The sequence below is a fragment of the Aegilops tauschii genome, chromosome 3, assembly GCF_002575655.3.
Source record: "Aegilops tauschii subsp. strangulata cultivar AL8/78 chromosome 3, Aet v6.0, whole genome shotgun sequence".
NCBI lineage: Eukaryota > Viridiplantae > Streptophyta > Magnoliopsida > Poales > Poaceae > Aegilops > Aegilops tauschii.
This window is the reverse complement of record NC_053037.3, coordinates 105939110-105955075: the sequence shown is the minus strand read 5'-3', so window position 1 is coordinate 105955075 and position 15966 is coordinate 105939110.

The following is a 15966-nucleotide window of genomic DNA, read 5'->3' as shown; positions in this document are numbered from 1 at the left end:
TGATACTCCAAGTTCTCGACGGAACGGCCTCACGGGCACGTCGGCGACAGTAGGCGTGCTCTGCGCCACTCAGGCCATGGCGACGGTGCGGCAGCGCGTCCAGAGGAGAGGACGGCCACGCGGAGGCTGCTGGTGGTGTGGGAGGTGCTGGACGGCGCCGTCCCTCGCTGCGCCTCTCTGGCAGCCGCAGCGAGTGCTGCCGCCGCCGCCCACGGGGCGATGCTCCTCTGCCAGCTCATCGCCGACGCCCACAACTGTCCAGGCGACCGTGCGGCGTGGTGGATAAGAAGGTGGAACAGGGAGCAAGGCGCCACTGCAGCTACTGGCGAGATCGACGTGAGGCTCTGAAGAAAACGACACTGACGACTGAAACTGATCACTGAAACTTTGAACTTGACAGGAACAGTGCACGCCAGGTGTTCGACGATATGTTTCAAGCACGTGGAAAACTTTTCTGGAGTTGATCTTTGTTGGAGAGGTCTCTTGATGCATCTGGAGGCCTCATGATTTTTCTCAGAATTTTTGGAGAAGAAAAATAATGAATTTCACCAAAAATGACAAATCTGGTCCAAACTTGCAGCAAGCAAATTTTGAAAATTTTGAACTGTGGACCAGTGGATCTTCATGGATCTTGGTTGAGGGTTCTAAGGACTAGCCAGGGAAACTTGTTTGGAATCAAAACTCAAAGGAATCCTAGTGGTTCCTTTGTAAAACTCTAAGGGCCAAAATAGAAGACAGAAAAGATTTTTGATTTTAAATAAATGGAAATAAATTCAAGGGGAAGTTTAACTTGCTGGATTTGAAGCTTGACTTGACACAAAGTGGAAAGATGGCTTCTGGGAGGGAGATTTCAACTTAGGTCATGGCAAGAAATAATTTTTGAAAGGGGGAGAATAAACCCAAAAATTTAAATAGCCTCCTTCCAAGAAAAAGAAATCAGTAAAACCAAATAAAATTTTTGGGGTGTCACACTACCACGGGTTTTTCCGTCATGGACGGCCCAAAGAATGTCATGCAGCTGCGTCTCCGGCCCGCCCAGGACGAAAAGCCCATTTTCTGTCATGATTTTTTGTCATAGAAGTAGGAGCCCACCACATCTATGATGATACCGGGTTTTGTCACAATTATCGTCATAGAAGTGTCATAAGTATGACACAAAAAAATTTCGTTCGGCCCAAATTGTCACGGATGTGTCTTTTTTTGTAGTGATGCCCGGTGTTTTGAGGAAGGTGACCTTATCCTTAGGCGCGTTCAGTCCGCCAAGGGTACAAACAAGCTGTCACCAAAGTGGGAAGGCCCTTACCGGGTGGTACGAGTCACCAGACCTGGCGCAGTCCGTCTGGAGACCCGAGATGGCACACTGTTGCAAAACTCATGGAATATTGATCATCTCCGTAAGTACTACCGTAAGGCGCGAGGCTGCCGGGGACCGCCCGGCAGCCACCCTTTTGTACAGGCCTTGCCTCAGTTGCATGTAACCCCTTGTACAAAGCCGGGGCGATGACCCCGTGCAAGAGAAAATAAAGAACCGCTGTAGGGGGGGCCCAACTAAGATTGCATGCATGCACGAGCACACCCAGATCACTGCATAAGCATTTCATGAGCATTTGCATAAGCTTATAGATAGGATTGCATCCTGCATTCATTCTCATCTACATGGAGTTTCAGGTCCCTGTCGTGAACTTGACTTCGACAAAGGACAAGAAGATTGCACAACACAGCAATCCCCGGCATAGCCAAAATAGATAAGTTTACCTCTTCTCCATTAAGTGTTCTGTAAAGATATAACTTTGCATGAGAAAACCTTGCTCCTCTTTTGAAACTTAGGTGCTCCCATCTATGACGCGAACGTTGCTTCGATCAGGATGGTCGCAGTAGCCTTTGATGAAAATGAGTTAGCGGGGGGCTGGCCCCTCTGTCTGTTCCCCGGTAGACAGAGCTCTCCGGCAGACAAAGAGGGTGCCGGCAGGATATCCTGCTGGGAAAACTCGTTTATTTACATTAAAGAGGCACTCCACCTCTGCATGGACATATACATGCACGGACTCCCGGCAAGGTTCATCTTTTTCATTCATATACTAATACAAGTACAAGCATTACAGAACACAAAGATGGACTCGAGAGATTACATTATTTGAATTAAAATTTGGCGATTTCCTGCAAGTTTAAGATAAAAAAGATAAGTGCTCCATAAACTCCTCTCCTTGTCCCTCTTATCCCAGGTATTGCGGTGGGAAGAGAAGGGGATGGGCGCCGCACCGGCACAACGCCACCCGATCCTTGTCAGGAGCTGGCAACCGTAGCCTGACAAGGTCGGGAGTGGCGTGGCTGCGAAGGAGGAAGACATGCGGAGCGCCTCGGCGATCCCCTGGTCACCACCTCCAGGGCTGAGCAGGGGGCTCTAGCACAGGCACCGGTAGAGGAAGACGCCGACCCCCAGCCAGAAGACCCCTCGGGGAAGGCGGAAGCACCAGGGGAACGAGCCTTTCCCCGGCAACCGAGAAAACGGTGATGACGGTGCCGGGGAAAGAGTTGGAGAGCCAGGCAGACGGGCAGCAGGTCGCCAGTACGAGATGAACGCATTGATGCAGTCGTACTCCTACTGGACGGCCTGCCTCCCATCTTCTCCTTCTCCCTGGTTTCGTCTTCAGCAACACCGTCACTGAGGAAGGCCAAGACTTTAGTCCACACCCCCCTCGGGAAGATGGCAAATGACCAAGATGGCCAGAGGCTGGAAGCATGCCGCGTCCCACCTTGGAGGGCAGGAAGGCACGCCTCTCATTGACAACAACCCCAAGGCCTCCGGGAGGGGCGATACTGGGACTACCAATGATTTCCAGCCCCGCCACCCAGCCAGGCCTTGAAGAAACCAAGAGATTCACCACGCCAAGGACCAGGCTCACTCCCGGAGTGTCAGCACCAGCATAGGGCAACGATTGCCCCAAGCGGGAGCCCGGGGGCTGGCCCCAGACTCTTCTCTCCGGCATCACCAGTGGAAGAAGAAAACAAGAGAAGAAGGAGAATGCAGAGATGGATGACTTCGCCCGCCTCCGCCCCTCCTTTTATAGGTCGGGCGGGGAGGGGCAGCTGCTCCATCAACGGGTGACCACCTCCCTCCTCCGCCAATTCAAGGCGGGCGGACCTACCCCAAGATGCTCTCCCGCGCCACGTGCCTCCGTTAGCTACCCCGCGTGATGCATGCAGCATACGTGGCTAAGGATAAGGGCACGCTATGGGAAGAGTAAATTGACAGTTTCTACCCCGTGCGTTAAAGTCATTCACGGGCCATCACTGGAGCAGCCCCACCATTATTGGCTTTATGCAATGCGCAGGGAAATCGGAAACTGGCCCGAAATCAAGACTAATGAAGCAGCAAGGAGAGCTCAAGGGGCCAACCCCTTCAGCAATCCTACCTATGCACTTATTAGGCCCTACCCCGACGACGCTCAGTAGCGCGTTCAGGGCATGCCCGGGGGCTTCTGTCGGTGCAACAAACCTTGGGTCTGTTGCCCAACTATGCACATGCACAAGATCAAGGTTGAAGCACCAGCTTAAGTCAGGGATTGAAGACCCAAGAGATTTGAAGAACCAACATGCAGCTCAGAGGGACCAAGATCGAACCAGAGGAGCAAGATAGCAGCAAGAGAAGGGCCTCCCTTGCCGGGCAGGCGAGCCCGGCAAGGGGCGAGGCCACCACCAGAAGCAAACAACCAAGACTCCCCGGCAGAGCCTGCCGGGGCTCACGGGGGTTGAACCACACCACCAATCACTCAAGCACGATTCACGTCGTCTATCGATGCGGTGTCAAGACGCAAGGTGATTAAGTGGAAGCCATTCGCCACACGACAGCCATTTCCTACAGAAGAAACCCACAGATGACACCCGTCCCGTTACGTGTCAGGGGAACAGGCGCGGAGCTAGCAAGATAGCCCGGCAGGCCTTGCCAGGCAACTAAGGATGTAACACTAAGCGGTGCATTTAATGCACCCTGTCAGCCTGCAGAGTTAGGTATGATACCACTGTTTTCTATCATATCAGTGGATAATGACCACTTTTCCAATGTGGTGACCCCTTAATCTATAAAAGGAGGCCCATGGCACTCGTAGGAGGGGTTAGGAGATTAGAAAGTTGACAACCCCAAGCCATGATACGCGCGTAGACGTTGCGGCCCTGAGGCAAACCTTGCCGGCCAAGTGTACTACGCATTACCACATTCATTCCACCATCAATCCACCAAAGCGGGAGTAGGTTTTTAGGCCTCGCGGCGGCCCTAACCTGGGTAAATTGCTTGTGTGTTTTCTGCCGTGCTGCCGCACGCTGTTATGCTCTTTGTGCAATGCGACGTCCCCCCACCGAACTAGCAAGGGACCAGCCAGTCCCATAGGTGGCCGCGGATATCCCATGACAGATTGGAATTAAGTGAGCTACCTTTGTCAGCATGTCCACCACAACCCATACTGCAACATTGCCTTGGTGAGTCCTTGGTAGACCGGTGACAAAATCCATGCAGACATCGTCCCACTTCCATTGCGGGGCGGGTAGAGGTTGAAGAAGCCCCGCGGGTTTCTAATGTTTCGCCTTTAATTTGTTACATATATCGCAACAAGCAACAAAATAGGCGATGTCCTTCTTCATTCCATCCCACCAAAATGCCTAGCGAAAATCCTTATACATCTTGGTACCTCCTGGATGGATCAAGTACAAAGATTCGTGCGCTTCTGTCAAGATCTTCTTTCTCAGGTCTACTTGCTCAGGTACGCAAATCCGTCCTCGAAACCTTAGAGTACCTCGCTCATTCTTAGAGAAATCCTGGGTCTTGCCTTCTTGCATACGCTTGACATGGTGTTGCAAGACTAAGTCGTCTTGCTGGGCCATGCGGGATCTCTTCTTCGAGGATAGGAGTAACTTCCAATATATTGGCAAGGCCAGCCTCAACAATAACCAAATTAAGCTGAGTGATTTCTTCTTGGAGTTCGGGAGGCAAGGACTCCATTAAGGCGTTCAGGTTGGCAGGCTTGTGACTAAGGGCATCGGCAACCACGTTGGCCTTCCGGAATTGATTCCAAGATCATAATCCTTGACCAATTCGAGCCATCTTCGCTGTCAGAGATTTAAGTCCAATTGGGTGAATATATACTTGAGGCTCTTGTGGTCGGTAAATATCTGACATCTTTTGCCAATGAGGTAGTGCCTCCAAATTTTAATGCATGCTCAACTACGGCTAATTCCAAATCATGTGTTGGGTAGTTCCCTTCGTGAGGCCGTAGCTGTCGAGATGCGTATGCTACAACCTTGCCATCTTGCATGAATACACATCCAATACCTCTCCTGGATGTGTTACAGTATACATCAATGCTGTGGTAGATGTCTGGGAGGGTCAACGCGGGTGATGTCATCAATCTGGTCTTTAACTCTTTGAAGCCTTTCTCACAGTCCTCAGTCCATACAAATTGATTATCTTTCTTGAGGAGTTCTGTCATTGGCTTGGCAATCTTGGAGAAACCTTTGATGAATCGACGGTAGTATCTGGCTAATCCAAGAAAACTCCGGATCTCAGTTACAGTCATGGGTGCAGTCCAATCAAGCACGTCCTTCACTTTGCTTGGGTCCACGGCTATGCCTTCTGCTGAGTGAACATGCACAAAAATTCCGACTTCCTTGAGCCGAAATTCACATTTGCTGAATTTCGCGTATACTTTAGTATAGCGAGGTGCTATACAAACGGTTTTTAACCCCTTTGCACGCTGGTATTTGGAACCGTTGCCTAGTTAGTGTGGGCGATAGGGGGGTCCTTCCCACACGACCCGGAACCCGTCGGGGATATGCCCTCCTGGCACACACGCTCGGCAAAATGAGGTCATGTGCGACCGGCGAGCGACCAAATACGATGATACATATAGTAGTGCTCAAAAAATACAAATATACAGGCGAAATCATTTCCGGCCGTAAGTACATCCCACACAACCAGTCCACGCTAAATGTTTCCATTTGTATATACATCCCACACAGTCGCTCCAAGGACGTTTCTATTCGCAGGTACATCAGACACAATTTTCCTCGTTAAATCGTTTGTGATAGCGTTTCCATTGCACACGGTATTAACAATTTTATCGTTTGCGTTATTGAATGCATCACACACGGTGCATAGAAGAAATAGTGTGGCAAAGGCTCTCCATCACACACAGTTTTTATGTGGTAAACGTTTGCGCCAGGTGGCCTAACGCTAAAAGTTTTCAAGAGGATGACGTGGGCGATTGTTCATTAATATAACATGGTTTATTCCTAGAATCTATGTGCGTTGCCTGAGGTCATCGCCCACGGTGTTTTCTCAATAACCGTTTGCAATAGAAAACCCCAATTAGCAGGCTAATTATCCTATTATTAATAATCCATTTATTAATCTAATTGACATTTCATATTAAGGACACAATATATTTCATTTTCATAATTGAAATACATCAGAGTACAACATCATATAGCTTCAGCACTCAGCTACCCCATTACACAACTGCACCAACACCAAGTTTCACATGCAACATCTATAATCTTCCGAAATTAGCATCATAGACCGTACATAGACAGGTGTATCTCATCTGGAAAACTGCTGAAGCAGAAGGCGAATATTGAGCCTTCATTGATGTTGAAGGTCTTTGCAACTTTAGGGTAGTGCCTGTGGATGATTGACCATCCATCCTTCGTCCTCTTCAGGAACACTTCAATATTGAACCGTGGGTGTTGTATGAATACCTTCCTCGCCTCTTGACCATACAGGTGGTTTGGGAGGTAATCATTAGTGAACTTCTTTGGAAAGGCATGAAAGCAAGGATGTGCATAAATATCTTCTCTATATTGGAAATGGGGCAAAGAAATAAAAAAGGCAAGGTAAAATAGTTAGTACCATCGTGTAGTGAACTGATGTCTTCTTCATTGTGCAGACAAAGATCTTGTTGTTTTTTGTCGCTCATTTCTTTATCCTAACAATCTTTCTGAGTTTCTTGACTTGACTGATATTCATGGACAACTCATTTCCCTTTATGAAAAAAGGGGTGAACAGTGGGTCAAAACCTCTGACAGCGGGACCTACATGTGCAAGAAAAAATTGTTAAAAACCTAAATATTAGAATGGTTCCTGCAATTGCACAATAATGCACTACTGCAGGATGCTGCTAACATGACACTACGATCAGAGACCCGTCGATGAAACTGTGTGCGATGCAATAATCACAAACGGTGGTGTAAAATAACCGTCAAAAAAGGTGCAAACCGTTTGCGATGGCGGTCACATCAAACAAGGTTCAGATTTTAGTTGCGTGTGCGATGTTGAGAATACGGTTCATCCATACGAACTGTTTGCGATTAGACAGAACAGCAGAAACGGGCAGCCATATCAATATGTGTGCGATATACGACATACAGTTCACTCCGATGAACTGTTTGCGATGATCGAGGTGAACACAAACGATTCGGCGTAACAAGATGTGTGTGATACCCGACAAACAGGTCGGTAATCAGAATTGTGTGCGATCATTATAGACAACCCATACGGTCTTTATTTGTGAATTCTATGCTCGTCAGGGAACACAGTTCAACAAACCAAACATGTGGGTGATAATGTAGAAGATCTCTGTCGAATACTTATTTCTAACCGTCTGCGATGAGATTGACAGGATAAACACAGATAACAAATTAATATGAGCGAACGGAAATAGAGATATGTACAGTTTGCTTAATTTAGTCCTTCTTCTTGTTGTTGTTGTATGGCCCCGCGACATCGTCTTGGCGAGGACACTTCTTGCCGCTGACGGTTGGCTTTTCATCGATGCCGCCATCATCATCGTCGTTGCTGTCGTCGTCCTCCTCCTCCTTGTTTGACCAATCCTCCTCCTCATCATCGTCGTCCTCTTCTCCGTCCTCCGACGGCTCCTCGTCCGTCTGGTTGTCATCTGACGACTCTGGAGGCGGCGTCCCTTCCGTGATCTGGATATAATCGAGGTCTGAGCTCGACGCCTGACTCATGGAAGACGAGCGGGATGATTCCGATGTTGACCTATCATCGAGCGCCAGACTGCTGGTCGAATTGTCGTCCTCGCTGTCGCTCGACATGGCTGCAGAGTGTCTGCCAGTGTGTAGCATGGCCTGCCGAGGACGATGAAGATGGTGGACACTTAAGCGGGGTATGAAGAAAAGAGGAACTGCGCGCCAATTGAAGCGGGGGTTGATGTATTATCTAACCGCTGATATAATCAACCGCAATTATTAGTACCCAATCGCTCCTAATTCCCGGGGTTGCGCAGGACTCCTATTGGCTGGTTTATTTTTTCAGGACAGAACGAGGGAACGAGTTTTGGGATTATGCACCGGTACCGGTATGAACGGAGTAGGACAGTTGGCAAGCAATACATTGAGCTCTTCATATTGATAAAACTAGTAATAATCAAACTATAAAGGAAAAGAAAAAAAGAGAAAGGAAAATATCTGCACGAATCTTCGCGTAACATCAATGGCATAGGACCTGGATGTGCTTCACTTAGAGAAAATCTAGATGTGCTTTAGCAATACTGTCAAACAAAACCCCTAATCATCATTGCAAACAGCGCATAGGACATGGCTAATGCTACAACCAGAACTACACATGCTAGTTCCTTCTTGTCTCTTGCTTTCATCTGTTGCCTGTGATTGATTCGTTCATGCTTCATCGTACTGATTGTACATTCTAGATCAGCCAGTTTCTTCTTCAGCTTTACGTTATCTTCTGCGAGCTTGGTGATAACACTCCGAGCCCTGCCATGCCATTCTTCATCCAGCCACTTAACAAAGGCACAAGCCTCATATCCCTGTCAATGTTAAATTGTATTCAGGATGAGTGGTGGCATTAACTGAAGTAAAATGATGAACTTAGCACTAACCTCTAAGGGGAAACTAGGAAACCGCCTGCCAATGTCGAATCCCTCCATGCATACACGTCGGGCGGGAGTGTGCCCGTGCACACAACTCAGATTTTGGTACTTCTCGGTGGCGCAAAACTCAGAGTCGAACTCGTCTTGCGGGAGTCTGGAGCCATGCTCCGGATCCGGCGGCAGATCGCTTTCCTGGGGGAGGGGGTTTCATTCAGGACGAATTCAACAAGGAGCTATACTTTGGACATGCTAAAAAAGATCGGGAGAGATTGGAACCTGACAGGATTATTCGGATCCGTAGTACACCTGCCTTCTGATGACCTTAGGCAAGTGCTCGACGGTGACCGCCGTTGTGGCGGCGATACGAGCAGGAGCAGCCGCACGGAAACCATCAGCACCACTCGTCCACATTCCCCCAATGTCAGTGCCACGTGAGGGAATTTGGAGGCTATGTAGAGATTTGGAGGAAATGGGGAAACTGTAGGGATAAGCTAACGATCGAGAACTACTTATGGCACTATATGTTGTATACGGCACACTGTTTATACATGTCGTTTGTGTTAGGTATTACAACGTCACACACGATTTTCGCACCAAACCGTGTGAGAAGACAACGTAGGTTAGACATGGTTGCCGTTACATAACCTATGTACTACCCTGTCCATATAACTGAGTTACAGTGATATCGTGTAAGCAGCCGCTCTGCGGATATCCGTAAAAAAACATCCGCTCTGCATATAGAGATGGCGGTGGTGGCCTAGGCAGCGGCTACCGGAGAAGAGGTCAATCCTCGGTCGGTGGGCGGTGGCGGCGTCATAGGAGGTCAATCCACGGTCTGCGGCAGGAGATCGGAGGAGCTCAACCATCGAGGTCGGCGGTGGCGTGATTCGAGCACATCCATCGTGGTTGATGGCGGGATAGTGGAGGTCGAACTTCAGGAGGCAGCCGCACTAAGCTTTGCTACTCGACATGCTGTCTCGGCGTGCCACCGCATCGCGCTTCTCTGTCTGCTGGGTGGAGGTCGCCGCGCGGCTAATTAATTAAGGTATTCTTTTCGTGAATGGCTTAATTAAGGTATTTAATTCCTAAGGGTAATGTTGTACTAGTACTCTGCGTGTAAATTGACTGGCCATTAATTTTTGTCATTGCACGTCTGGATAACAACATGGAGCGCCCTTAGTAATTATGAAAATAAAACCTTGTGATTTATGCACGCTTCTTTGGGCAGCAGTTAATCTGTGTATTAATGTTGTTGTTTTGTTTTTAATTACCATTCGTGTGCTGCAGATGGAACGATCTCAATGGATGAAGAATTGGAAAGTCGCATATTTTATCAATGGCGTGACAGAGTTCATGAATTTGGCTGAAAGTACAAAGAGAAGAATTGGTGATGCGGATTACATCCTGTGTCCATGTACTGATTGTGCCAATACAGAGTGACATGAAGTTGCAGATGTATAGTTGCACTTAGTCTCTAGGGATTCATGGATGGATATACATGTTGGACCAGGCACGGTGAAGAGGAGGTCATGGATGAAGATACCCAGGGGAGCGAGATGCCAAACCCCGATCAGTGTCACATGGATGTTGAATCTAACATCGGGGCAGAGGCGTCAAGCTACCAATGGAACACCGGAAAGCCGAAACGCCCACTGGAAAACCAAGACGTCGATTGACGCAGATGATGAAGATCTTGATATGCCAGATTTTGCTGCTATGACTACAGATTTCAAGGGCCCAAAAAAGGATATGATAGGGTAGAAGGATATGCCAACCATTGATGTGGACTCCAAGAAAGAATTGTATCCAGGTTGCAAAAAGAAATATTCCAAGTTGAGTGCCACCCTGGTGCTTCTCAGATTTAAGGCAGCAAATGGTCTACCAAACAAGGGCTTCACAGAGATGTTAGGTCTTTTCAAAGAAATTCTTCCGGAAGATAATGTGCTCCCCAGAAGCACGAGTGAAGTGAAGAATTTTTTTTGCCCATTGGAACTTGAAATATAGAAGATACACGGTTGTGTGAATGATTGTATATTGTACTCGGTGAGTACAAATATTTGCGTGCATGTCCCACATGCAAGCATGAACGATACAAGCACAGGAGAGCAAAGGACAAGTACAAATTGGACAACAAGTTCAAGACATGAATCCTGTTCAAGGTTGTTTGGTACTTGCCTTTAATTCCAATGTTGAGGCATTTGTTTGCAAACCCTAGAGAGGCAAAGAGGTTGCGGTGGCATCATGATGGGCGAATTGCCAATTAGTTTATGAGGCACCTGAAAGATGGGGCTCAGTGGGGATTAATCGACAACAAGTATGTAGACTTTGACAAGGATCCTAGAAGTATAAGGCTCGGGGAGTGTACTGATGGGATGAATCCTTTTGGCGATATGAGCACCAATCACATCACATGGCCTGTGCTTCTATGCATATATAACCTAGCTCCTTGGTTGTGTATGAACAAATAATACATTATGATGTCAATGATTATCCAAGGCCCGAAGCAACCTGGAAATGACATCGACATTTACTTTCAGCTACTTGTAGAAGAACTGCTGACAGTGTGGATAGATGCGCCTGCTATAAAATGTTATGATGCTTATAGAAAGGACATTTTCATTCTACATGCGATGCTGGTGCACAACATTCAAGATATGCCGCCATTAGGCAACACATTTGGGCAGAAAAAAAAGGGAGATGTAGGGTGTGTCAAATGCATGGATAGGACAGCTAGTAGAAGACTTCCCAACTCGCACAAAACCGTGTATTTGTGTCATCGTAGGTTCTTACGGAAATCTCACCCATACTGAAAGATGAAAGCTGAATTTGATGGTTCGGCAGAGGCAGGTGTGGGCCCAAGACCCTATGAAGGGGAGGTGGTCCACAACATGGCTCAAAAATTAATGTTGTGCTTGGCAAGAATCACCATTTGACGGTGAAACAAACACCCAAGGGTCAAGTGTTTAAGAAGAAATCGGTGTTCTGGAAATTACCTTACTGGTTGATTCTACGTGTGCGTCACTGCATCGATGTCATGCACGTAGATAAGAACGTATGTGAAAGCCTCCTTGGCACTCTGCTCAAGATTAAAGGTAAAATAAAGGATGGTGACGGTTCACGGCTCGATATGCTTGCTGATCAATCAAAACGCAAGAGTGAAGCAGAAGATGATGACAAATTCATCAAAGCTCGCCAGAGTTACAATTTCAGTACAAAACAAGCAACACGGTTCTTCACCTATTTGCTGTCAGTTAAGACACCCTTTTCCTACTGCGCAAACATCAGAAGTCTCGTGGATGTGAGCTCAGGTAAAATGAAGTTGGGACACATGGAGTCACATGATTGCCAAGTAATGTTGACACAAATCCTCCCGGTGGCCATCAGGAATCTGATGGACAAAGATATAAGAAACACACTCATTGACCTCTGCGTTTTCTTCAACCAACTATGGCAGAAAGTTGTAGATCCTGAAGAGTTGGATCATATGCAAGATGATATTGCAAGAATATTGTCCAACCTAGAGATGTTTTTCCCACCGTCATTCTTTGATGTCATGGTCCATCTCACTGTGCACCTTATCGACAAGATAAAGTATTGTGGTCCAATGTTTCTTCGCAACATGTATCCCTTCGAGCGGTTCATGGGAATATTGAAGCGCTTTTGTCGGAACTGAAACTATCTAGAGGCAAGCATCCAACAAGGTTATACCGCGGAGGAGGTGGTTGAGTTTTGCACCGAATACATGAAACATAAACATATAGGTTTGCCCGTCTCTCGCCATGAGGGAAGGCTGAAAGGTAAGCCAGTCCTTGCTGGCATGCAAATGGCTGCACCCGGAGAATTGGCATAGAAAGGCCATTTGATGGTACTACTTAACAACCCAGTTCTCAGTGCTTATGCCGAAGAACACTTGGCGGAGATACGCCAAAGCTTCTCACCAATGGTGCCTTCATCAGATGTGGAGATGAAGGAGCACACTAAGAACTACACCGAATGGCTGAAGAATCATTTGGCACAAGGATCTATCGATGACATTGCTATGTGGTTGGCACAAAAGCCATCACCTACGGTGTTGACGTACCAAGCATTTGACATAAATGGATACACGTTCTACATTGAGGAATGTGATCAGAAGACATCATATCAGAACAGCTCTGTTTGAATAGAAAGCATGACTGTAAATGAAGCTAATAAAAGGGTATACTATGGAACCATCAAAGAGATTTGGGAGCTTGACTATGTGGAAGTTAAGGTGGCATTATTCAGGTGCGCATGGATCCCTCTTGGTCAGGTAAGGATTGATGAGTACAGGAAGACCTGTGTTAACAGGACAACGATGTCATATCACGCGGACTCATTCATTCTTGCCAGTGATGCTACCCAGATTTTCTTTGTGGAAGACCCCTTGCATAAGAACTGCCATGTAGTGATGCATGGGAAGAGAAGGGTACTGGCTGTCGACGATGTTGCCGATGAGGATGAGTACGATGAATTTGATGAGTTGCCAGCCAAGGGATCACGCACCGGTGTAACAGAGAAGCGTAAAATCATCAGAAAACCCAAGTTCATTCGGGGTCAACGTAATGTGTTGGGGATCGTAGCAGAATTTTAAAATTTTCCTACGCTCACCAAGATCCATCTATGGTGTATACTAGCAACGAGGGGAAAGGAGTGCATCTACATACCCTTGTAGATCGCGAGCGGAAGCGTTCCAATGAACGAGGTTGACAGAGTCGTACTCGCCGTGATTCAAATCACCGATGACCTAGTGCCGAACGGACGGCACCTCCGCGTTCAACACACGTACGGTGCAGCGACGTCTCCTCCTTCTTGATCCAGCAAGGGGGGAGGAGAGGTTGATGGAGATCCAGCAGCACGACGGCGTGGTGGTGGATGTAGCGGGTCTCGGCAGGGCTTCGCCGAGCTTCTGCGAGACGGAGAGGTGTAGCAGGGGAGGAGGGAGGCGCCCAAGGCTGTTGTGCTGCTGCCCTCCCCCCTTTATATAGGCCCCCTGGGAGGGGGGGGCGCCGGCCAGGACCCCATCTGGATGGGGGGCGGCGGCCAGGGGGGTAACTTACCCCCCAAGTCAAGTGGGGCGCCCCCCACCCTATGGGCTGGTTCCCTTCCCACTTCAGCCCATGGGGCCCTTCGGGACAGGTGGCCCCACCCGGTGGACCCCCGGGACCCTTCCGGTGGTCCCGGTACAATACCGATAACCCCCGAAACTTTCCCGGTGGCCGAAACTGGACTTCCTATATATAATTCTTCACCTCCGGACCATTCCGGAACTCCTCGTGACGTTCGGGATCTCATCCGGGACTCCGAACAACTTTCGGGTTTCCGCATATTCATATCTCTACAACCCTAGCGTCACCGAACCATAAGTGTGTAGACCCTACGGGTTCGGGAGACATGCAGACATGACCGAGACGCCTCTCCGGTCAATAACCAACAGCGGGATCTGGATACCCATGTTGGCTCCCACATGTTCCACGATGATCTCATCGGATGAACCACGATGTCGAGGATTCAATCAATCCCGTATACAATTCCCTTTGTCAATCGGTATGTTACTTGCCCGAGATTCGATCGTCGGTATCCCAATACCTTGTTCAATCTCGTTACCGGCAAGTCTCTTTACTCGTACCGCAATGCATGATCCCGTGACTAACGCCTTAGTCACATTGAGCTCATTATGATGATGCATTACCGAGTGGGCCCAGAGATACCTCTCCGTCACACGGAGTGACAAATCCCAGTCTCGATCCGTGCCAACCCAACAGACACTTTCGGAGATACCCGCAGTGTACCTTTATAGTCACCCAGTTACGTTGTGACGTTTGGCACACCCAAAGCACTCCTACGGTATCCGGGAGTTGCACGATCTCATGGTCTAAGGAATAGATACCTGACATTGGATAAGCTCTAGCAAACGAAACTACACGATCTTTTATGCTATGCTTAGGATTGGGTCTTGTCCATCACATCATTCTCCTAATGATGTGATCCCGTTATCAATGACATCCAATGTCCATAGTCAGGAAACCGTGACTATCTGTTGATCAACGAGCTAGTCAACTAGAGGTTTACTAGGGACACGTTGTGGTCTATGTATTCACACATGTATTACGATTTCCGGATAATACAATGATAGCATGAACAGTAGACAATTATCATGAACAAAGAAATATAATAATAACCATTTATTATTGCCTCTAGGGCATATTTCCAACAGTCTCCCACTTGCACTAGAGTCAATAATCTAGTTACATTGTGATGAATCGAACACCCATTGCGTCCTGGTGTTGATCATGTTTTTCTCTAGGGAGAGCTTTAGTCAACGGATCTGCTACATTCAGGTCCGTATGTACTTTACAAATATCTATGTCTCCATTTTGAACACTTTCACGAATGGAGTTGAAGCGACGCTTGATATGCCTGGTCTTCCTGTGAAACCTGGGCTCCTTCGCAAGGGCAATAGCTCCAGTGTTGTCACAGAAGAGAGTCATCGGGCCCGACGCATTGGGAATCACCCCTAGGTCGGTAATGAACTCCTTCATCCAGACTGCTTCCTGTGCTGCCTCCGAGGCTGCCATGTACTCCGCTTCACATGTAGATCCCGCCACGACGCTTTGCTTGCAACTGCACCAGCTTACTGCTCCTCCATTCAAAATATACACGTATCCGGTTTGTGACTTCGAGTCATCCAGATCTGTGTCGAAGCTAGCGTCGACGTAACCCTTTACGACGAGCTCTTCGTCACCTCCATAAACGAGAAACATATCCTTAGTCCTCTTCAGGTACTTCAGGATATTCTTGACCGCTGTCCAGTGTTCCATGCCGGGATTACTTTGGTACCTTCCTACCAAACTTATGGCAAGGTTTACATCAGGTCTGGTACACAGCATGGCATACATAATAGACCCTATGGCCGAGGCATAGGGGATGACACTCATCTTTTCTCTATCTTCTGCCGTGGTCGGGCATTGAGCCGTGCTCAACTGCACACCTTGCAATACAGGCAAGAACCCCTTCTTGGACTGATCTATATTGAACTTCTTCAATATCT